At 34.3% G+C, this 26,346-nt stretch overlaps 1 protein-coding gene across 3 annotated transcripts in view; it reads right to left on the bottom strand.

Annotated features, from left to right (window-relative positions):
* GRID2 (glutamate ionotropic receptor delta type subunit 2) overlaps positions 1-26,346 on the bottom strand; it is a gene marked incomplete at both ends in the record, with an annotated part of 1,377,541 nt that overhangs the window by 1,128,328 nt on the left and 222,867 nt on the right. The gene's annotated exons all lie outside the window — the stretch shown is intronic.

Raw genomic sequence — 26,346 nt, 5'->3', positions numbered from 1 at the left:
GATTTCAAACCCTGACTCTGACATTTGTTAAGTATATGACCTTGAGCAAGGTATTCAAATTCTAAACTCCACATTCATCATCTGTAATATCTAATAGTAAAAATAATATCCATCTGTAAGGATTATTAACTGTATTAAATGATACTATGCCTGTGAAATGTAAGTAAATTGTGGTAACTAAATATGTCTCAATACATGCTAGTGTTTTCTTTTTTTGAATACTGTAATATAATCCAAACAAAGCTTAACATGTTCTACTATTTTCTTCATATTACAGTATTTAATTTAATCCTTAAAATAACTATGTGATATGTCCACTACTACACACACATACAGTTTTAAAAATTAGGATTCCATGCAAGAAATATGCCTAAGGTTCCACAATAAGGGCCAGAGCTTTTGCCTCCTTACTCCAACGTCCTTGCTTTACATCACTATAGGATACTGCCTTCCAGGATTGCACCCAAAAGACATAAAAGTGTTCTAACAGGGATTCTGACTTTACAGCATATTTGGAGTTTCTTTCCTATCTGGCCATGCATACTTTATTTGCATTCATTCTGACTCTTCCAGTTCTAAGCAAGCACACATTTTTTAATTATTTACTGTTTAATCATAACTAATTGGGACAATGTACTCTTTGTGTTTTTGAATAAACCTAATGAAGACCCTGTTGACAAAAAGAGACATATACCTCAGGGTCAATAACATGATAAAGGAATAACTGTATATGTACATATCCACATACACATCCATATACACATAACACATTTTTCTTGACTATATTCATTACAGTGTGTGAAGAAATAAAATTATGTGTATATAAAAATGACTTTTTTCCACATATAAATACGGGTATTATACACACATATGAAAAGATAAACACACTATACGTGCAGACACAAGTATGCATATATATGTTTACACATACACACAAATACACATATATGTATAAACAGAAGCAGACACACTTTACATCTATCAATTTTGTTGATTTAATAATTCTTTAGCTGAAGCCCCAAGTCTTCTAGCGAAAGATAATTATGATATTAAACATGCATTATTAGAGTCAGTTCATGATAAAGCAAGGATGAATCGATGTCCATTTCTGACAACTGTGGCAAGTTCCTTTTGACCTCTCCACCCTATGTGGCTTCACCATGGGAAAGCAAGAAATGATTACTTTTTGCTAGAGAAGGCAGAGTGTCTAATAGGCTTACTGTGTCAGCTTGGCTTTCTCTTACCACTGCTCTTCTATGTTTGCATGGATTCACTGACTACTTTGACCAGCCTTTTTAAATCCTTCCTTTACGTTTCCTATGTATGTGAATACCTGCCATGGCTAAGAACATGAGAAAAGGGTGAAGAAATTTTTTAAATTGATAAATAAATTATTTCTTAATTACACTATTATATAGCTAATACCCAGACTATTAATACTTTATTGATGTAATCAACATATGTAATAGACATTAATTTCTGCCCTATCCTGTCACCTCTGAATTAAAAGTATACTTTATAAACTAATATTTAGGCAATAAATTTTAGATTTATCTTGATAATTTTAATTCACATTCATGAAGACTCATTTTAATTTGTGATAATATTTATGAGAATCTAAGTTAATCCTTACACTGAAATCTAATATTATCAGACTGGGATATAAAAATTTCTTTAGCAGCTTTTTAGGAAGTGTGATATAAATGTGCTATAACTGGAGCGAAAGTAATCAATTTGTTTTAAACCAGATAATCTAAATGTCTATTCTCAAAGAAGTGATGTATATTTATACAGAGATGTTTCAGCTTGTCATGGATTCTAAATGGGTCTTTTGGAAAAGTTTCTAATCAAACTTTTTTTTATAGCAGGTGATGCTATTGACTTCTGCTGAGTACTGCTAATGCATTTTTAATGGAAGCATTTTACTATTACCTGACAGAACACTTAAAATTGCTTTAAACATTAAACCTGGCTTAATAAATGGCAGAAACCTGCCAAAATGATAAGAAATTAGTCAATTCTGTGCTGAATTAAGACATACTGAAAGCAAATGCACAAAAAAAGCAGTTCATCTTTCTGCAAACAGCAAAGAAGTACACAAAAGAAGTGATTCATCTTACTTCACACAAGCAGCATAACCAAAGAACAGGAAATCCTAGCCAACATTTCAAATACACTTATTTATTTATTTACTTTTTCCTTCAGCTATAAACTCTCATCTTAAATTTGGCTTTTTACCACAAAAGTACTGTTAAATGAAGCATTTTGTATCAAACACAAGTATTCTGAAAACAACCTCGTAAGTTCCACATGAAGAATCTCAGGAAAGACAGTTCTTTCTTACGGCATGCACCTCCAATAGTATTGCAATGTCATCTCTTTATCCTTTGTATTAACACACACACATATTAGCAGTCTAATTTAACTTCAAATATCCTAGATTTACTTTTTGAAACTAAAGTTTCTCAAATGCAACATACATAGCTATATAGCTTACATGATGACACAGCATCTATTTCTTTCCCAGCTATTTTTATTAGCACATTTTAACTGTTTTATTTTATAACCTGGAGGTGAAAACCACGTCCAACTCACTGTCAAGATGAAATAATTCTTCCGCCACTTACACACTCACACACACACACACACACACACACAGTGTTTGATCAACAAATTATACTCTATTTACACTTTGCATTGGCCAAACTGGAGGGAAGAATAACCAAGCAACAGGCAGAGAACAAACACCTCCTAAATATTCCCGTTAGACCAATTTTTAATTAGTCATTTCCACTATTTGGGACTGATGATCTGCTCCATCCATGGGAGGGAAAAAAGGCTTCACTTATCCTGACACAAAGAGAGTGACATATTCAGGTGAGTCTACATACAAGTTTTTTTTTTTTAACATCTTTATTGGAGTATAATTGCTTTACAATGGTGTCTTAGTTTCTGCTTTATAACAAAGTGAATCAGTTACACATATACATGTATCCCCATATCTTTTCCCTCTTGCATCTCCCTCCCTCCCACCCTCCCTATCCCACCCCTCTAGGTGGTCACAAAGCACTGAGCTGATCTCCCGGTGCTATGCAGCTGCTTCCCACTAGCTATCTATTTTACATTTGGTAGTGTATGTATGTCCATGCCACTCTCTCACTTTGTCCCAGCTTACCCTTCCCCCTCCCCATATCCTCAAGTCCATTCTCTAGTAGGTCTGTGTCTTTATTCCCATCTTGCCCCTAGGTTCTTAATGACCATTTTTTTTTGATTCCATATATATGTGTTAGCATACGGTATTTGTTTTTCTCTTTCTGACTTACTTCACACTCTATAACAGATTCTGGGTCCATCCACCTCACTACAAATAACTCAATTTCGTTTCTTTTTATGGCTGAGTAATACTCCCTTGTATATATGTGCCACATCTTCTTTATCCATTCATCTGTTGATGGACACTTAGGTTCCTTTCATGTCCTGGCTCTTGTAAATAGAGCTGCAATGAACATTGTGGTACATGACTCTTTTTGAATTATGGTTTTCTCAGGGTATATGCCCAGTAGTGGGATTACTGGGTCGTATGGTAGTTCTATTTTTACTTTTTTAAGGAACCTCCATACTGTTCTTCATAGTGGCTGTATCAATTTATATTCCCACCAACAGTGCAAGAGGGTTCCCTTTTCTCCACACCCTCTCCAGCATTTATTGTTTGTAGATTTTTTGATGATGGCCATTCTGACCGGTGTGAGATGACAGCTCATTGTAGTTTTGATTTGCATTTCTCTAATGATTAATGATGTTGAGCATTCTTTCACATGTTTGTTGAAAAATATGGAACACTTCACGAATTTGCGTGTCATCCTTGCGCAGGGGCCACACTAATCTTCTCTGTATCGTTCCAATTTTAGTATATGTGCTGCTGAAGCGAGCACTACATACAAGTTTTTAAATACAAAATATATCATCCTTGTCTACTTATGTCTTAGAAAGGAATTAATTATAGTTTATAGTGGTATTAAAAATGCTGAAGTCTTAATTTTTAAACTATTGTAAAGGGTCATACATACAGGTTAATAAAATCATTTTCTAAAAATTTGCATTTGCAAATATGCCTGTTGAAAACAAACATTTGTAGGAAGTTACTAACCTGGGACTTCCCTGGTGGTGCAGTGATTAAGAATCCACCTGCCAATGCAGGGGACATGGGTTCGATCCCTGGTCCGGGAAGATACCACGTGCTGCAGAACAACTAAGCCCGTGCGCCACAACTACTGAGCCTACACTCTAGAGCCCGCAAGCCACAACTACTGAGCCCACACACCGCAACTACTGAAGCCCACACACCTAGAGCCTGTGCTCCATGACAAGAGAAGCCACCGCAATAAGAAGCCCGTGCACTGCAACAAAGTGTAGCCCCCGCTCGCCGCAACTAGAGAAAGCCTGTGCACAGCAACGAAGACCGTATGCAGCCAAAAAATAAATTTTAAAAAAATAAAGAAGTTACTAACCTGACCACATCCATAACTCTCAAAAACATTTTAAGCTTTTATACCTTCATGTCTTTATTCATGGTGTTGTCTCCACCATGGATATATGCCTTGTCTCCTTAGCAAAATATAATTTCCTGGGCCATAGAAACTATCTTTGTTAGTGTCTATAACAGAGCCTGAATATATTAGATACTCAAGAAACAGGAATAGTTTAAACTTTCCTTATATTAGTTAGGCATGATCTTGTAAAACAGGATACCTAAATTCAAATATAGGAATAAAAATGTAAGTTACAACTAATTCTAAATTAGAACAAAAGAAGAATTGCAAATGTACCTGTATGTGAATTTATTATCACAGGTATTATCATGACTCCCAAATTATTCAGCAAAGTATTAATCATATACTTATAGTTTTAGTTTGAATATTTAAATTCATCTTTATCTTATACATAAGATAAGAGGAAAGTAGAGGAAACATTGTTTAGCTGGGAAGGTAGTGAAAGAAAGAAAATGTCTTCACCTAGCTCAGAATTTTCCTCTAAAAATATTGAGAAAGATTTGGATACACATCTTGAAGCGTCACCGGAAAGAGACCCATACCTGTACAGAGGTTAACCTACTTTCTTTCTTTCCATACCACAGTCTGTTAGTCTATGCCCACAGCTGTGCTTGCTTAACAAAAACTAAGGCAGAAGCCACGTAAGCCAGACCACAGAATCAGCTTGAGCAGAAAGGTCCAAGATGGTGACAGTCCACTGCCCTGAACTGGTTCCAGCCTGACCACCAGGGCAGCACCTGTACAGATGAGACCCAAAACGTCTGAAAGTTGCCTTTGCTTCATTACCATGCTAGGATCTCCTCTGAAAGGGAGGACTTGCACTTTGCTAGCACAATTAATGTCCTGCACAAAAGAGCCCACAGGACTATGCATGTTTTGGCTTTTTCTGGAACTTATTGCCACTTTCCCTGGGTTCTGATGGCACACCCATCTCTTAACCCTTAAAAGTTTCCCACTTCCCTTCCCCATTCCTTGATCAAGGCATAAAGTTTCTGCTCTTCTTTGCCAAACCTGGTCTCATTCGATTGGCACAAGCAACACAAGGCAAGGGAAGGACCTAGTCGGGGTCCACCAGATCCAGCACTTCTATAAAAAGAACTTTTCCACATACAGAGTTGACAAAATTACTCGAAAGTCTGCATATCTCATTTTATATAACTAACATACCAAATATCTTTTAAAATAAATAATTCTAAAAATTGAAAACAAGAAAGGATCAACACATGAACATTACCCTTGCAAAATCAATTTCTGCTTAAAACCTTATCATCTAAAAAGACACATATGAAACAATTACCCAAAAACATATGATCAGATTTCAGAGCTGCAAATAAAATCAAAGTAACTAGTCTTTTTTATTCTCAGAGTTCAAACTCTTTACTTATTTAATTTTGCCTAATATATATAAATTCTCTATGATACGTAGTTTTAAAAAGAATAAACTTTTCAAAGGTACTACATGCATTGAATCTTTAATTTTCTTTGAAGCAACAGAGTTGATTCTCTTGGTCTCTCTCTCTGTGCATTTTTTCCTCTTCTCTTTTTTCCTCTTTCTCCTACGCGTTTATGCATCCATCCATTCATCCACCCTGTCAACCTTCCCTCAACACAGAGATAATCATCGAAGCCAGCCATTTTGTTTCCTCACAAGTGATTTGCTGACAGGACAGCTGAAATCCATTACATCTTGCATCAGACCATAGCAGAATTAAGATGCCTTCATAAGATGATAACAGAAAGAGCAATTGTGTATTTCATAACTCATAGCTGAAATTTTAAGGATGGTATACAAAACCTTTCTCATTTTTCAGAAATTTTAGTGAAAAGATTTTAAGTAATTTAACCAAAATTACACAGCCAAGAGTTAGAAGGGGTGGAGTAAGAATTTAGGTTTTCTGGTTTCAAGTTTGGAACTATTTCTTCCATATAATGCTTTTTTTTTTTTTTTTTTCATTTCAAGCACATACTCCATGTATATGCATATATATATTACATATATAATCCATTATGTCATTCATGTATACATATGTGTGACAATAATTAGTACTACTAAATATATTAGCTATATATTCAATAACTAGTAATACTAGAGCATATATATACAAACAGATACATATATATTTGATAATGAGTACTAGTCTGGTAATCAGCATAACAAATCCATTTACTATATGCCAATGAAGTATTTAAAATTGAAGAATTATAGTAAAAACCTGAACATAAGAGTTTTCACATAAAATTTATTGTCTTTTGCCTTAGAAGTTTCAGCAATTTCACTTTGGAGGTTAAATTTTTTTCAAAAGGCACAAGTCTCTGCTTTGAGACAATTTATTGGTCACAGCAGAATTACAGTCCTGCAGAGCTATTCAGAATTGTTAAGTCATCACATATCCTCACTGTTTTAGATGCTACTATTCAGAAGTAGGTTTTTAAATTTAATTCTAACAGTGCACTGTGCATACACATTAGTTTCACTGTGCACAGGTATCCAAATCAAGAGAACTGTAATGTTTTGGATCTACTTATGATATTCCCACTAATGCCAGTGGAAATTGTGCAAATAATTCAAAAGGAGGACGAGTAATAAAGACATTATAAATACTATAAAAATCAGATTTCTCCTTTATTTCACCCTTCACAAGAAGAAAAAAGGTTGAACAAGTTCAATACTACTAGACAGCAGGAAAATTTAGCAGAATTGTGACCAAATGAACTCAGCATTTTCTATATCATTTGGCATCTTCATCTGAGCATACAGACTAGCTACTATTTCAGTGGGGATATTATTAAAATGAAGGTATCGCATATATGTGTGTGTGTTTATGCATGTGTGAGTGTGTGTGTGAATATATATATAAAATCTGCCTAGATAATATTAATTACATTGAGATATCCTCCATGAATTAATTCTGTATAACAAGTATTTCCAGCAGTCTTTTCTCATTCAATAGAAATTTTCTGAATATGTTCTACATTAATTTCTTCGTAGACAGGAAATAGGGTTTTTAGAACTCCATTTTTCCTTTCAATCAGAGGTATACTTTGCTCAGTTCACCTTATCTAACCCTTCATGAGCACTCTGACTAAGGAAGTAAATCAAAATAATAACTCTAATTGTTGAAAGGTTGTGCTGGATATACACCAAAGTCATGGCAATTAGCAAATATTATTCTGAATTATAGATAATATGTTGTGTTACTTTCAAGTTTATAATAATTGAAATAATAATGAAAGTAATTAACATTTATTAGTAATAAGCATTGTAATAAGTAGTTTACTGGCAATATATCATTTAGTATTGATGAAAACCCTTTGATGGAAATGAGGCTCAGGGCAAGTAACTTTCCCAAGGCTTAAAGCTAGTAATGACTGTGGCAAAATTCACAGCTCTCACTTTCAAGGCAAACTCCCTAAGATATCTATAAGATTAATATATGACAATATATTTATTATAATAAATTTCTATATTACCAAGTGATATTTTTATTATTATCAAAATTTTATGTGTATATTAAAACTCTCAAATAGGTTTTAATCTTTTTGTTTGAGAAATGTTTATTAACTAGGCCCAGTTTACAAAAGTTTTTCAATAATATTTTTGCATGTTTTTTGTAGATAGAATATTAATCCCAATAAATTAAACTATACCATTTAAAGAGTAGTTTAACTCAAGAATTTACACATTTTTTCCCAAAATTTAAGTCTGCTTTTGGGATAATTATCTACCACATACAACGAACCAAGTTGAAGTAAATTTTCTAAACATGTTAAATGACAATTTTTGCATTAACTTTAGAATACTACTAATTGAGTTCCAATAACATACGCACTTTGATATAGTCTTAAATTCAGGGTTCAGAACAAATCTCTATCTAGCCTTTCATTTTTTTAAGACCTTAGAATTTTTTCTATTTTAGTGACTAGTGATCCTAACAGAACAACAATGCCAGAGTCATTGACTTTATATATTAAAGACCTTTACTAATTTACCTAGGTCTGTAACATTAAAACTGTGACCAGATATAGAAACTAACGGGTTCATTATCTCCCAGTGTCTACTGCTTACTTAGCATTTTGTTCTCAGAGTTCAAAGTACATTATACTATTAACTCCCAATTCACCCACCATAATTATCTACTTTACAGACAAGCATCATTTTGTTTTAAATATAGATAATCAAGTTCAAAGAGGATATTGCTGAGATCACAGACAGAATTATTTATGATTAGTATAGAAAGATATAACTGGAAGGAGATAAAACTCCACACAGATCATTTAAATGACTCTATGTTAACACTTGAAAGCATATTGTAATATAAGAAATATTTTTATATTGCAGGTACCTTTAAATCCTCAATTTCCCTCAATATATTATAATAGAGTGACTTAAAATGAGAAGGGCAAATCATAGACCAAGTAGATAAATTTTCAATGACTATCTCTACCATTTCAGGGGAGGCATTTATGTTGGAATGTGACATGCCATCACAATGTGAGCTAAGTCAAACTCATGAAGGGATTCTTCATTGTAGCACAAGTCCTTTTTCTCACGCTAACTCTCCAATGACATTTGAATTCACATTTCATTTGGAATTCTTGTAAAGTTACCCAGAAACCCAAAGCACATTTAAACTGATAGTACTGCCACTTAAACATCTGACTTTGCTGTATGTTTTCCAAAAGTCTGTGGGAGAAAAGAAAATGAACATTGCTTAAGGGACAGATAATCTGACTTCTCCATGTGGAGCATAATAGAGGCTAATCTTTAAAACAATCATTTTATGCTGTAACATAGATCTTCTCTGAGTAGCTTACACATATTTTTATATAAATTTGGTCTTTGGGGAATAGAAAGTCCAAATCAGTTCTTCTAATAAGAATTATTTGTACTTTTTAAAGAATACTAGATACTGAAAGATCAATAATCTGTATTTTTCTTAATAAAAATGGCACTATTTACAGAAATTCTGGGCAGATGATGAAGTAGTAAGCATCAGGAATCTGTTTCCCTACCTAGACAACAACTGGAGGGTTAGATTCTATCTGACAAAACTATTTTGGAACTCTAGAATATATTGAAGGATTGCAACTTCCAGAGGAAGACTTAGAGTGTGAACTGCAGTTAATTTCAGTCAATGTCAGGCCTTACCACAGTACCAGCCACCCATCCTCCACCCCTCAGTTATGTAGCTGGCAGCTGTAAGCCATTTCAGGAGCCCCTAGCATACAGCTTGTGGGCAAAATGGACCCTGTCCTCCAAATTTCAGGGATCTGTGCTCTGATGACTGATTGCTGCTTCTGATATTAGAGGTGTACAAAAAGAGGCTAGCAGCCATTTTTTTGTCCAGTCAAACTTAGATATTTTTTTATTTTTCAATTTTTTTAAAATTTTTTATTTTATATTGGCAGTCATTGTTGTTGCACCTCCCTCCACTTTTGCAAGCCCCTCCCTCTCTGGCTGAAGTGTCTGCCAGAGGGGTTAAAAAGAGGGCCAGCAGTCTTTTATTCCCCCACTCCAATTCATTTTTCTCTTTTTGGGAGCCAGACATTACCGACAAGGGCATTCAAAAGCACTACATACACAGGGAAATGAAAAGTCATTGCCTAGAGAAAAATGCAGGCTCAGAAAAGAGCTGAAAAGACCTTAGGTTCACAATGCAGGTTGATCCCTGGCACAGAGACAGCCTACAACAATAAAAATGATAATAATAAATAAAAACAAAAACAAGAAAAAAATGGAGCAAACTGGTAGTAATGGGAAGAATCTGAATTTAACTCCCAGAATTATCATATCATTATATTTAAATGTCCAGTTTTCAATAAAAGAATCACATGGCATACAAGAAACAGGAAAGTATGGTCCATCTAAAAGAAAAAAAAAATCAACAGAAACTATCCTTTAAAAGAGGTGGCAAGACATTTAGTCAAAGATTTTAAACAGCTGCTTGAAAGACATTCAAAAAACTGGAAAAAGGTGTGGAGAAAGTCAAGAAAACAATGGATGAACAAAATGGAAATAACAATGAAAGTATAATAAAACCTAAAGAGAAACCACAAAGAAATTCTGGAACTGAGAAGTACATAATGGAAACGAAAAATTTACCAGACAGATTCAAAGAGCACACAAAATAAAGAATCAGTGAACTTGAAGATAGGACAATGGAAATTATTAAGTCTGAAGAACAGATAGAAAAAAGATTGAAGAAAAGTGAACAAAGTTTAAAGGCCTGTGAGTATCTCAGGAGAAGAGAGAAAGAAAGGATCAGAAAGAATATTTGAAGAAATAATGTCAGAAAGTTTCCCAAACTTGATGAAAGACCTGAATATAAATACCCAAGAAGATTGGTATATGAACATTCAAGTAAGATGAACTTAAAGAAACCCACACTGAGACACATCATAATCAAACTGTCTAAAGTCAAAGAGAGAATCTTCAAGGCTGCAAGAGAAAAGGCACTTGTCATATACAAGGGATCCTCAATACGATTACCAGCAAATTTCTCAGACATTTTGGAAGCCAGAAGGCAGTGGGTGAAATTAAGGGAGAAATTAACATATGACCAGATAAATAAAAGTTGAGGTTATTCATTATCATTAGGCCTGCTCTGCAAGAAATGCTAAAGGGAGTCCTGCAGGTTGGAATAAAAGGACACTAGCTAGTAACTTGAAGCCACATGAAGAAATAAAGATGTCAGTAAAGGTAAATACTTAGGCAATTATAAAAGTCAGTTTTATTATAATGATGGTAACTTCATTTTTTTCTACATGATTTAAGACACTGATATTTTATTTAAAAGACAATCATTAATCTAAAAGCTAGTATTATTGATTGTAACTTTGGTTTGTAATTGCACATTTTATTTTCCACATAATTTAAGAGACTAATACATTTAAATAATCATTAGTTTATATTTTGGGGCACACAATGTATATGGATATAATTTTGTGTCATCAGCAACTGAATGGACTGAGGATGAAGGTGTAAGGAACAGAGTTTTTGTATGTTATTGAAGTTAAATTGGTATAAACTCAAATTAGAATGTTATAACTTTAGAATGTTAAATGTAATCTCCATGATTACTACAAAGGAAATAGTTACAGAATATATACAAATGGAAATGAGAAAGGAATTTAAATGTTTCACTCCAAAAAACCAATTAAGCAAAAGAGAAAACAGTAATCCAGGAAATGAGAGATAATGAAGGTATAAGACATATGGAAAACAAATAGCAAAATGACAAAATTTATCAGTAATTAAGTATAAATGAAATAAACTCTCTAATCAAAAGACAGAGTTTGGGGCTTCCCTGGTGGCACAGTGGTTGAGAGTCCGCCTGCCGATGCAGGGTACACGGGTTCATGCCCCAGTCCAGGAAGATCCCACATGCCACGTAATGGCTGGGCCCGTGAGCCATGACCGCTGAGCCTGCGTGTCCGGAGCCTGTGCTCCGCAATGGGAGAGGCCACAAAAGTGAGAGGCCCGCATATCGCAAAAAGAAAAAAAAAAAAGACAGAGTTTGGCAGAATAGCTATAAAAAAACATGATTCCAAGTATATACTGTCTACAAGAGATTCACTTCAGGAGAAAATATTTGTAAATCATGTTTCTTATGTGAGATTAATATCCAGATATATGGGGAACTCCTAAAACTCAACAAAAGAACAACTGGATTCAAAAGTGGGCAAAGAACTTGAACAGACACTTCTTCAAAGAAGATATACAAGTGGTCAATAAGTACATGAAAAGACCCTTAACATTACTAACCACTAGGAAAATGAAGATCAAACAATGAGGTAACACCTCATACTCATGAAGATGGCTACTAAAAAAAACAAACATAAAATAACAAGTGTTGGCAAGATGTAGAGAAATTGGAACCCTTGAGTACCCTTGGTGGGAATGTAAAATGGTACATCTGCTTTGAAAAACATCATGGCAGCTCTCAAAAAATTAAACATAGAATTATCATGTGAACCAGCAATTCCATCTGTGTATATACTCCCCAAACTGAAAGAAGGGTCTTGAAGAGACATTTGTACACCCATTCTCATAGCAGCACTACTCTCAATAGCTAATGTATGCAAGCAACCTAAGTGTTCAATGATGGATGAATGGATAAGTAAAGTGTAGTAAATACATACAATGGAATATTTTTTATTCTTAAGAAGGAAGAAAAAGCTGATATACACCACAACATGAATGAACCTTGAAGACATTATGCTAAATGAAATAAGCCAGTCATAATAAGACAAAAACTATATGAATCCACTCATACAAAGTACTTAAAGTAGTCAAAATCATAGAGACAGAAAGGAGAATGGTTGTGTCCTGAGGCTGGAAGGAGAGGGGAATAGGGAGTGACTGTTTAATGGGTACAGAGTTTCCATTTTACAAGATGAAAAGAGTTTTGAAAATGGATGGTGGTGATGGTAGCACAACATTATGAATATATTTAACATTATCAAATTGTATACTTAATAATGGGAGAGATGGTAAAGTCTGTTATCTGTATGTTACCATTATATTAAAAAATTAGAAAATGACACTGTTTAATTCTTTAATTTTTAACTATTTTTATATTGACTCTGTGAAGTTATCCACAGCTTTATATCCTGTGTTTTAGTCTGTTTCCCCATATCACACATTTAATTGAAGCAATATCCTATTATTACAAACTTAAATGGTATGACAAGAACAGAAATAACTGGTTTATGAAAAGAGACTTTTTAACACAGCAGAGCAATTCAAACTCTTCCCAAACTGAAATGATGCACATTAAAAAAAAAAAGATAAGAAGGTAGCTTCTTGAAAAGTACATTCACTGAAAAGACTTGCAGATATTTTTAGAAATGGAACAGATTCAACTTTTTTTCCTCCTGTAACAATTCACTAGATTCTTTTATTACTACCTTCAATTACCATTTGAAAAAAGTGAGAACTGATATATGGTACTATAATTAAAATCACAGGTGAAAGAAATACCTGTATGAAAAATATATATATAACGTGAATGCTATGCATGCTCTTCAAATATTCAAACATACTTTGCACACAAATAACTTAGTTAAGCCCATTTTCTACACAGTAAAAATTCTAATTTTATGCTTAAGACAACAATTCACTCTGCTTCTACATTAAAAAAAAATCATTTTACCAATCTGAGTCAACTTAACTAGGTAAGTCATTTGAAATTAAGCACTTCAGAACTATAAAATATGGTCTTCATTTCTAAAGAAAATGAATGCACCCTGTGGCATATTTCAGGTAGCAAAAAGGTACTCTGTTAATATAAATTTCACACCTCATGGTTTCATTATCTCTGAACCCACCTGTAAAAATTTTATCTTCTTTATTACATAAGCACTTTTAACTAGCAAAACCAAAGATTTTACAGAAATCTACTGAAAAAAATTTTCCGACATGTCCTATTTTATGCTATTTCATATACTGAATAAGCAACTAATGTTAGGGAGCTGCATAAAGATAATGCTAGGGGGTTGCCCTATAAAATAGCTTAAAAACAGTGAGAAAACAATGGTTCTATTATAACTGTAGACTAGACAGCAGCGAATGAGATATGAGTTTCCTTACAATATTTTTAGGTATTTATTAGATGTAATGGTTGCAAAATATACCCAATTTCTTTCAGCTACCAAGATCTGTATCACAGTCATTGACTATCTGTAAGTCAAAAACTTATGAAAATTCAACTTTCAAGTCCTATTTTCAGTAATCACTTGCTAGATAATCTTACAGTAAATCTTACAAAAATGGCTAAAGTTGTGTATGCTTGCCACTGTTAGTTCTATTTGTAAGAAAAGAGCAACAATATTTCTAAACGTTGAAATTCCTGTTAGGTAGCTCCCTTCATCCTCATTTTATAGGTGAAGAGACTGACAATCAGAAGAGTTAGGTGAATTACCAATCACATAGCTAGAAATAAATGAGCCAGAACTTGAATCTAGAGCTTCTGGGTTCCAAAATCTATAGTTCTTATACTAATAAACTGTATCTGTGTTAAAAGTTTAGTCCATTCCTGAGCCAAAAATATTCTGTTTTCAGAATAAGATGTGCTCAAAGAAGAGACAACAATGAATGTCTTCAAACTGTCCTTAATTTATCTCTTCAAACAGTTTCACTCAATGACATGGTATGTAGTATTCCTCTTTTGAAGAAAAAAAAAAGCAGCTGTATATGTTCCGTTTCAGATGTCTATTAAAATTGAGTGGAGATGTTAGGTTGGCAAATGAATATGTGGAAATGAAGCTTAAGAGAAAGAGGTCTGAGTAGGACACATACATTTGAAAGTCATCAACATATCTTTGGGGATTAAAGACCTAAGACTGGACATGATCATATAAGGAAATATCATAAATGGAGAAAAGAGAGACCCAAACAGATCCCAGAGGCAATCCAGTCTTAATTAGAAGAAGAAAAGTAATCCAGGATGGATTAGAAGGTACAACGATTGATCCAGGGGAAATATCAACTAAGAAAAGCATTAAAAGCAGCAAAAAGGAAAAGTTTTTCAAATAATTAGGAATGGCCAAATATATGAAATGCTACTCAGAAAATTGAGGACAGATAAATATACTTGTCCTGTGTTTGATAACATGGACATTGTTCATTATTTTAATAAAACCTACTTCAATGGAACTAGTGGGAGTGGAAGCCAAATTAAAATGGGTTAAAAAGTGAACAGGAAGTAAGGAAGTTGAGACAGAGTTTCAATACACATCTAGAGAATTAACCTGGCATAAGGGTCCTGTGTTTCTCTCTCTCTCTCATTAAGCTGGAAGCCCTCCCAAAACAGGGCTAATGTTTAACTTTCCATCAAAGTTAATAGTCCCCACTAGCTGGCACAGTGTCTTTCATATAATAGACCCTCAATATTTCTTTGTTGAACCATAGTGGTGGAACCAGAATTCTGAAACTTAGCGAATAACTCAATCAGTGATAGAGCTTTTAAAGATCAAACCTTCCTCTCCAGATATACTGAATCAGAATCTCTGGTGTTAGGAGCTGAAATTCCATTGCCATTTTCTAGATTCTTTTATAGTTACGTTTGGTCAAAAGAATGTGAGGAGACGTGGGATATATGCCGTTTCCAGTACAAGACATTGGTTAAGAACCAAGTGTTAGCATGGTCTTTGTCTCCTGATGTCTGTATGCACAGAGACCCTCTAGGATAATGAATCCAAAAGCTGCAAAAATCCTGGATCCCTATGTGAAGACATTTTTCTAACCTCCCAAAATATATTATCCTAAGAGTAATCACCTAGGTAATATATGACCCTAAGAATACTTACCTATGAGAATCCTGGTTCTCAAAGACTGGCCCCTAGAAAAGCAGCATCACTGTCATCTATGAACTGGAGTGGGGACTAGCAATCTGTTTTTTAACAAACTCTCCTGGTGACTCTAATGCATGCTAAAGTTTAAGAACCACTGGTATAAAAGGATACACTTTGTTGAGGCTTACACCTATGTTATTGCCCTATATCCTCTACAAAAGGAGGACATAATGAACCACAGACTGTTTCATTCAGTCTGAATTTTTATTTTTAATTCCTTTAATCCTATTGATGTTTCCTAAGGCTATTTAATGCTGATATTGTAAACTCAGTTTTCCCAAAAAGGGCTATAAAAGAAAAGTTAAAGATCCAACACTTCTGGAGAGTGATTATCATCTATTAATGGACTCAGCTTTCATTGAGATCTGCTCTACAATTGTTTTCTCTAAGGTCTCCACTTACAGCTAAAAAACCTTGAATTTTTATGTTTCCACTTCTACTTTGTCTCATTTTCAGCCATATCTTCCTTGGTGCTGCTTAACATTCTGAAGAAGTTCCTCTAGCCAAGGTTCCCTTAGAATTAGTGAGGAACACCTGATGTCTTGTCAGTCTGAGATGGCACCTAACCTCTTAAACAAGTCACATTTATATGATCAATAAGTTACTTATCAAAGGTTGAAAACCTGAAGAATTAGAAGTGGTAATTTTTAATGTCTCTTTTGGTCATAATTCTATAACATGTATATTTAATCTATGTGAGTTTATAGATGTACTGAATACACTTTTTTTAAAGGTGTCTAATTTTAATATAAGAAAACTTTTTCTTCTTATTAAATTGTCCAAAAATGTAATGTGCTTCCTCTTGCAGTTAGGTATTATTTACAGAGGCTGGAAAATGTCAGAAATTACATATTATAAAGAGATAGTATAGGTAAGTTTAACAGCCCCTCAAAGTCTGAAATATTTGCTTCTCAAATTGTATTTCAAAACAATTTTATGCTTCAAGGTTCTGACAAGATGACAAACTAGTAAAGGCTTCCCTCCACCAAATCAAATAAATGGAAACTTCAGAAGGTAAAGGGAGCCATATCGAAGGAACCAACATAAAAACTCTGAGAAAACCTGGGGGAGACCAAAAGTGGTTGTAAAAGGTAGCTGGAATGTCAGAGGCAGCCAGGAATGGTAGGCATATCAACAGATCTGTAGAATAGTCAAAAAATCCTTCCAGGGGGTTATAGAGGCCTCTGTAATTGGATACTTTGTTAAATTTCAGATCTCAGACCCTAGTATTCAGCCTCTTGCTCATTAACATCCAGTTACCCCAACCTCCTTAATGTCCCTAGAACACACAACACATGTTCCTATGTCAGAGATCTTGATCTTGTTCTTCCTTCTGCTTGCAAGGCTCTTCCCTTTAGACAAATACATGGCTGGTTTTCTCAACCTCTTTGGGTCTTTTCTCAAATGATACCTTCTTAGTGAGACCTTCCTTGATCACCCTATTTAAAATTGGAGCCTCTGTCTCCACTCCCTTTCCTCCTTCCTTCATTCATTTTTTTAGCATCATACATATCACCATCTGACAGATTACATATCTTAACTATTTTGTTATTGTTTATGTTCTTCCCATCTCTAGAATACAGGTCCATGAGGCAAGGGAGTTTGTTTTCTATATTCATAAAAAATAATCAGTACAAAGAAAAGTGCTTGTTGCATATTAGGCAATAAATAACAGTGTGTTCAATAAATCATATTTGATTATAAGATTGAATATTTTAAAAGGTATCACAAATCATATTAACAGTGTAATAATATTTTTGCAAAATGTGTCAACATATAAGGTCTTGAGTCAAAATTGTCGTTCAGAGATCCACACTTCAGCTTTATTTGCCTTGGACTTCACCTTGTAGATAGCTTTCATAAAGCAGTGAAAATTTGAAAAGAGTGTGCTAAGAGGTTTCATGCTCTAGAGTCCCATTTCCCAATAAAATTTTGCTTTATTTATCTAAATGTAATTAGAAATTTGTGTAAATTCTTAACAAATCCCAAAGATCCTTCTTAAATTAAGATATAACAAATATAACTAGAGAAATAATCATAGTTCAGCAATGCTTAATAAATTTTCAAATATGCTATGAATCCAAGCGAGCATGTTTTTCTGTAGAACCTGCAAATACAAGTTTAGCACCTTTTGTAGATATACATTAGTTAAACCTGGAAACCTATCAGAATATAATCTGAGATGGGAAAGAGCTCCTGAAAATTATCTAATTTGGAAATAAGGAATCCCAGCCAGTTTGTAGATAACCATTTATATGCAGTAGGAAACAGAACATATTCTATAATTTGAGAAAATAAATAAATATATTTTTTGAAGGTAAATGCATCAGATAGAATTACAAAGGAATGAAAAAAAGAAGAACATCATTACATAGTTACTAATACCTATTGGAGGCTATTTGATCCTACAGATTTTTGGTGATAGTTGAGGCATTTTGTAAACAAATTAATGTCAGCAAACTATGTGTAGCATATATGAATTTGTGAACTGCCAAATACATATGTGATCATTTTTAACTTTTAAAGGGGTAACTACTTACAAGAAAGGACACTTGCTAAATAAGAGATTCTGGCAGGTAACTAATGGGAAGTGCAATGTTAATCAGAGTAAAATAAATCTCTAGACTGAGCAGCACTTTAGAGACAGGGATATGAAAATCAACAGCTTTTTATAGCAAGTTTCCATACCCAACCACTGCAGTAACAGCCATTCACAAGTGAGCACCACCATGACACAAGACTGCTCATACTTTGGATGAAACTGTGTAACGTGCGCCAGAAAAATGTGCTGTCTTTGGCACATTTTAGCCTCATGGATCACCATGTTCTTATAGGGTTTCTTCCAATTATTTGTCATTAGCATGAACAGAAACAGGATCTTTACTGTTCCTGTATACAGATTAAGTTAGTTATCACTCTTTAATAATAGTGTAATTTCTTCACCTATTCTATAGAAAAATATCTCAATGTACAATAAAGATCATGGAGAGGCAAGGAAGTTGCTCTACATGTTGTTTGCAAAAGAGAGAAACTTTCTGTAGCTTTTCTTCCATTGTGGAGGAGGCATGCCAGCTGTTGAAAGGAGGATGAATAGATCCAGTCAGGCCTAACATGTATCCATCCTATTGTCCGAAACTGTGTTCATTGGATATGCTGTCAACAAATTTTCTGGTCCCTCTTTTCCGTTGTTGGCAAACTTTATTTTATTCCTCTGAATACAATTAGAGAGTTACATGCTATGCAGAATAATGACTCTAGATTCATTTTGTATCTTGAAAAAAGTGAAATTTCTCTATACTGAATTGAATGGTAGTATGAACTTTCTGGCTTTTTTGCTATGTATGGAAATCATGACATTTTGAGATGCTGCCCCTTGAATAACTTTTACTTTCATTTTTACATGCACATACCCCCCTAAAGTAATTTGAAGAGTAATTGTTTTACACACATGCATACACACACATATAAATAATTTGATTTTAATAATATTCCAAAGAAATTTATAGGATGTCACTCAAGCGCAATAGTTCAAGAAACAACTGATGTCAAACTGCTTTTTTCATTTTCCTTTTGGAGAGAACACTTTCATTTTTGATTATAAAAGTAAATTATCTGTTAAATTCATTACTGCTTAAAAAGTTATTGAGTAATTATGCTATACAGCTATTCACTTCAGAGGTTAATATATCTGGCACTTTACCAGAATGTACTATAGACATGCCATTTTCATAGGTATATGGAATATTTGAACCAGATAACATACACTAAATAAATGCAAGTTCTTAAGTTTTTCCTCCCCTCCCAATTCCTCAGAAGCACTAATTTATTTTAAATAAATGAAAATATCTCAAGTAAAGAATGGTCAAGTTAGAAAACTCCATGTATTAACTGGCAAAATACAATACAACATGCAATATTACACTTAGCGTGGTTACTAGTGTAAACTTTATAAAAGGTGACATATAACAAAATATTACAAAATACTGTACTTAGATTTCAAATCCCCGTTCTACATTGGACAAATTAACTTTTTTATTTCTTTGATCCTCAGCGTGGCAGAATTCTTAGACGTGCCACCCCGCCAAGGTTCCTGGCCCCTAGTGTACGTCTAACTTCTCCCAGTTATTCAAATACTAACCTGGGGTTTCCGTGAAGGGATCTTTCAGGTGTAATTAAGGTCCTGAATCCGTTTAGTTTATATATTACTCACACCTTACTGAGGCAGAAAAGTTGATAAACCTACCAGCTCTTGAAGGATACCAAAAACAAGTAGTGGTGGGAAAAGTGCTTCCACTTATAAGCAAAGAGAACTCATTCCACTTCTTTATAGCTTCTCATTTTCAGAACTTTCCAAAAGCTTAACTAAAGCACATAATCCCAACAAAGTTACTCTTTTTAATCATTAAACTAGAAAGGTGTGTGTTTGGCAGGGGGAAGGGGGGAGGTTATGATGGTGAAATTACAATTTAATCCTTTACAAAACCACTCGGATAGCTCTTATTCCACAGGCACTGGCATTCATGAGGCAGTCTCAAAGTCATGGGAAAACAATAGTATCAAACGCACAATTCTCTGTGCTGAAGAACAGAATTGGCCTGGATAATTAGAACTATAAATATTATGCTCACTTACCTATAACTGACAAATATAAGTCTATAAACTGTTTCCATAGAAGAATTTCATAGATGAGAACTATGTATATTTGAGTACCTATTATGATTATTGCACTCTGTAAGGTATTTTACATATATATCCTACTTTAACCTTCACTAAACTTTTGTGAGGTAGATATCATTACTAAGAAAATTGTAGGCTAGAGAATCAAGATTCAAATTCTTGACTGGACTGCAAAGCCCAAGTTCTTCCCATTATGACCATTGCTTGCCTATGTTCCTACATATCCCCAGGATGGCACAATTGGGCATGAGAACTTGGCAGAGAGTGGTCTGGGAATAAGGCAGCCAATACTGAGAAATGAGAATTGACCATAAGCACTGTTTGGAACATAACTTGTAAAAATATTTATAGTAAAATTCAATGCCTACCTAGTTTTAATGAAACACCTATCATTAGGTTAGTTGCGAAGTTATGGTACTTAATGCTCAAATAGGGAAAAAGTTTTTAATTATGTTCACTGCTGGTTTGATACTGTACTAACTAGCCCTGGAAATTATTAGAATATTGCAATATCATTTACATGTCACTCACTGCTCATTACCCTGGGGGATATCTGAGTAATTTCATCTATAGTCTACAGAGTAAAATACAAAACTGAATTTTCCCTGTTCTTTATGGCAATGGCCTTGGTATAAGTAAACTCAACTTGTTCTTCCCAAAGAGATTCCATGTTGTTACAGAGGAGAGAAGTCACAAATGAGGCCCTCCAGGCAGGAATGGATCACTAGACTAATTGTGAGAAATGGATTCAAAAGCAAAACAAATCTTCTTTGAAAACTATAATCCAAACTTTGTCAGAGGAAAAGAAAAGCATATATCTAGATAGAATGAAGTTATTCATTGTTAGATTTGAGTGTGCCTGTTTAGCAGAGTCTAGTATTTGTGTGAAGGTGTACCCTAGGCCTGGCCACTCAGCCTTTTAAAGAACACAGAACCTTTCACAATGATTTTATAAATATTTTGAATTATCCAACTGCCAACGTCATGGCATCACTAGAATATTGTGATCTAGATATGTATTAGCAGTAATAAGAATGATAACTACAATCTCTGTATTTAAAATAATTGAAGTTGAATATATTCGTGAGATTATATAAGCAAGCCAAAATTCCACCAACTATCAATTGTACAGATAGTGTAAAAGAACAGTGACATGAAGCACTCAAAATTGAGACTAGTGCAAAAGTCATTTTCATAGAACCTAATAGATATACATATATACATATTTTACAACATAAATTGTGAATGTAAACAAAATAATATAGCCACGCTATGAAGGTTTGCTCAGGCTGAACTAAGCCTAGAGTGTGCAGGATTGTACTGAATATGTAAATGATGCTCACACAACATATTTTCTGCCTCCATGAAGAGAATACACTAAGCTCCATGAAACGATTGAACTTCAGGGCCTCCAGGGAAACAAAATGTGGACAAAGCATAGTAACCTATTTGTGATACTTATTCTGTATGAAATATTTCCCATTTTGCCAAATGCAAAAGAAGAAGCTTAGAGGGATTAGGTAAATATCAACAGATTAGTTAGTAAGCCAGAGAAATAAGGTTCAAACACAAATTGGCACCAAAACCTGTATATATTTCTATTACTCCAGCATTTCTCAAGCATATTCTGTAGGAAGGTACCAGTTATTACATGAAACAAAGACGCAATGTTGTAGAAGTTTAAAATAATGCCGAGTTAAAGAAAGTGAGCAAGCTTTTTTAATGCAGGACTTCCCAAAGCTTTGATATGCCGATGTATTTTTTAAGTATCCAACAGTGAGACGGAACATGTCACATTTTCCAAAATTATTTCACTTCAGAAATCCCATTTCAAATGGGAATATTCAAAAGACATTTTGGGAAATACTGTGCTACACTGTGCTACAACACCCAGGCAGTATTCTAAAAAGATTTCAAAGGAAGGTATGACTTGCTGGAAATAGAGTAAAAAATTAGAAAACATCATGGAGAAGGTGACCTTGAGCAAGGTCTGAAACAATAAATAGGATATAAATGAGTAAAGAGAGGATGTTTCAGGCAGCTAAATGGATCTAAACAAAAGCATACAGTGACACTACATCTTTGGGAGACTCTGATCAATAAAGGATGAAAAATATCACAAGGGGTTTTAGCGTTATACAGTTCACCCCCAAACCAATATCCAATCCTGCTTTTGCTTAAAGTCCTCCACATGGGTTGGGGAAAAAGAATACAATATGATTGCCTTGGAAGGGTTTGGCCAGATTATACAAGGCTTCAAAAGAGAGAGGAACAGAATTAATGCTCATTATCCTCATTATAAAATTCACCTAGCACCTGCTTTCCCTCTGCCATGCAGAAGCTGTAGGATGTGTATGGAGAAGGAAACCCAAAGGGAGGTTATTTCCAGAGCACGTGAGTAAGGATTAGCTTTGGGAACTGACATCGCTGGACACTAGGAGTCCATCTGCATCTCATCAAGCAGCTTCCCCTCTCTTCACTTCTCCACATTTGTCCTTCATCAGGGCTGCTCCATTTTGGATTATGCAAGATGGAGGAGACCTACCTCTCACTCAGAGCTCCTAAAATATCATTTGCCTTCAATATTTCATTGTTTAGCAAGGACATAAAGCCAAAGATATTCTATTAATGCAGACACTAGGAAAATATTTTAAAATTTCCTTTTAGAGTAAATTAAGAGTGATGATTACTTGAGTCTCTCTTTTTTACTTTTAACCATACTGTAAAAAGCTTAAATTTGGTAATAAATTAATTATTAGGTAAATAATATTTACCTAATTATTATTAGGTAAATAATTATTAGGTAAATAGTAAATTAATTATTATTAAATAATGACAATCTTTCTCCATATGCATGAGCACTTTGCAATCTCTGTAAGTTATGAGTAGGGCTCAGGGGTTTAGTAACTTCCCCTCTTATTTGTACACAAACCTGTCCCTTAAGTAGAAATACTCTGGCCAAGTTAGAAATGGGGAATCAGTCCCCGTTTTAACATATGAATTTGTAATTACTTATGTAGGGACATTCAATCTTTCCTCGAGTTTATGCAGAGTAAGCAGACTTAATGAGATTATCTTCCCTCTAAGTTTGATACTTTTGACTCATACCTCTCTTTGATTATGGAAGACAATGAAGTGTTTAGTAAAATTAATAATAAGAAGGACAAGAATACCTTCCTCAGAAAGGTGTCAATAACCAGCCTACCAACACTTGACAGTATGATGTCTGAATAGCAATTCTACACATACATATGCTTTAAAACCATATATGAGTAAATGCCTTGTATAACATAAGCATATGAAAGTATATCTACCAAACTGTTGACATATAATAAGATTAAATTAAGCAAAAAAGAAATAATTTACTTATAGGTTATAGAAACTAGCATAAATAATTAAACAGGCAAACTGTTCCTAGGAGATTTTACAAAGAAAGATACATATAAATTATGTTGAAAACTGGAAAAGAGCTAATGTTAAATGAATATGGAATAGGTTTCCAGCCACAATAAATTTATTGAAGGTTTTACTCAGCTCTTAGGAGATATAAAACCAGTCATTGTCTCATCTACTGTTGACCTCTGCAACAAATCTATTTGAGATTAGTTGCTCTGGGGACACTAATCAGCTCTAGCAATGGATTCATTATTTCCATCTATCTTACAACAAATATTTATTAAATGTGTCCCACATGTAAAGCTCAGTGCTGGACAATGGGCATACAAACGCATGAAGAAATATATGATCTGGTGGTACATAGCTAGCTAACCCAACTGTCATAAAAGACAGTGTCTAATGGTGCCTTTGATAAAAACACAAAGAAACAAAAACACAGACATGTTGGAGAGATCAGAAGTGGGAGGATTATAACCATCTGGGCTCACCAGGAAAATCTTATTGGAGACGGCAGCATTTGGGCAGTGACTTAAAGAATGAATTACATTTTTAAAGAATAAAAGGTAGGGAGCATGAATTTCAGGTGGACTAAATGGAGCTTTTTAAGATGATATCTATGATCTTCCTCATCTCACAGGAACAATGGTATGCAATGTTACAAGCATTTGTGAGAGGACTGGCCAAGTATAGGAAGCTCCATGGATTTCAGAAATAGAATGAATCTTTCAAGCTGAGATTATTAGCTCAATTCTTAGATTTGTGTTGACAAGACACAGACTGTAGGAATACAATTAAAAATTATTCTGGTCCTGTGACTCTATGCTAAGTATATTCAGCATATTATCAATGATTACAAGACATCAAGGTTTCTTAGAATGAAGGAACTATGCATGCACTTATTATACACACTGACAATTTGCTTTTATTTCATCATTTGCTAATACATGCTAAAGGAAGCATGTTGCAAGCTCCCCTATAAAGAAGCCCACAAGGCAAGGAAGTGATGTCTCCAGCCAACACCCACTGAGAACTTGAGGCCTGCCAACAGCCTGGTGAGTGAGCCTGGAAATCTACCCTCCCTAAATTAAGCCTTGAGATGACTGTATCCCTGGTCCGAAACTTGACTGCAACCTTGTGAGGGACTCTGAGCTAGGGTCACCAAGCTAAGTAGCACCTGGTCTCCTGACCCTCAGAAACCATGGGATAATAAATGTTTGTTGTTGTAAGCCATTGAGTTTTTGGGTAATTTGTTAGATGGCAGAGGACTACTAATTAGTAGACTACTAATTCATTGCAAAAATTAAAGAAAAAAACAAATAATTCCCAAAAAATTAGCTTCAATTACCTTTCATTTCAAATAAATCATAATTTTCAACTAAGTGTAATGATTTGTTAAAATATTGAAGGACAAATGTATTTACATATATTTTATATCATCTAAAATATGCTTTTAATTTTAAAATTAAGTCTTATATGCGAGAAAGGAAAAGAAATCAGTCTTTATGGAAATGACAAAATGAGCATTAGACTTTGGAAAATCGTTAGCACATACAGTGACCTTTAATCTTTTGTTGTCAGAATTTTGATAACTTTCCAGGGAAATCCTTCTCAAGATGCCTTTATGCTATTGGCCCTTTTTTAAACCTTACAACACATACATTTTCCACAACTGAGTCTATCTCACTGGATCAATTTACCCTGCAGATCACATCTCAGGTTAGATTTGAGTCCCCTTCATGTTCTGTTATGGGTCAGAGAGGCCAAAGAACTTAAACCGTTGAAGTAAGTTAGAGAAGAGGAATGGATACTTATAGTCTAGTGACTCTGTAGCAGTCATCCCTGAGGACCATCTGCCAGAGAATTTAGAGCTGAGGCAGCAGCCTCTAACAACTGAGGAAAAAGTGAGAAGGGTGAGATACAAACTTTTACTAGAAAAAGGAAATCAAAATAATAAAAAAGCTTTACAGAAGTAAGGAGCATCTGTGGTCCAATTTGCAACATCACACCCCTGAAATTTTGAAGATAACTTCATCCTCAACATGACTTGGAAACCAAATCTGAGAAGACAGAAAATGTGAAAAGCCTCTTTACTTCTGACAAACCACAGATGAGAAAATAATTGCCAGTATGCAATTAAGTAAATTTCATCCCAATATTTTAGGAAATTTTTCTCTATTTTTCTTCATTGCCAAACTCCTATAAGTTATGAGGTATGCCAAATGCCTTCATTTTCTCACCATCTTTTCCCTCCGTTTCTTTTGCAATCTGGTACCATCCTTAACGCTACTGAAATGAGTTCTCACTATCCTCAATAAAATTAAAGTTAAGCTTTTTTCTCTCGCAAATATTACTTGAAATCCCTATAGCT

Source organism: Grampus griseus (genome assembly GCF_964374135.1).
Source record: "Grampus griseus genome assembly, chromosome: 4".
Lineage (NCBI taxonomy): Eukaryota > Metazoa > Chordata > Mammalia > Artiodactyla > Delphinidae > Grampus > Grampus griseus.
The sequence above is the reverse complement of the archived record's forward strand: the minus strand, read 5'-3'. Positions and strand labels throughout refer to the sequence as shown.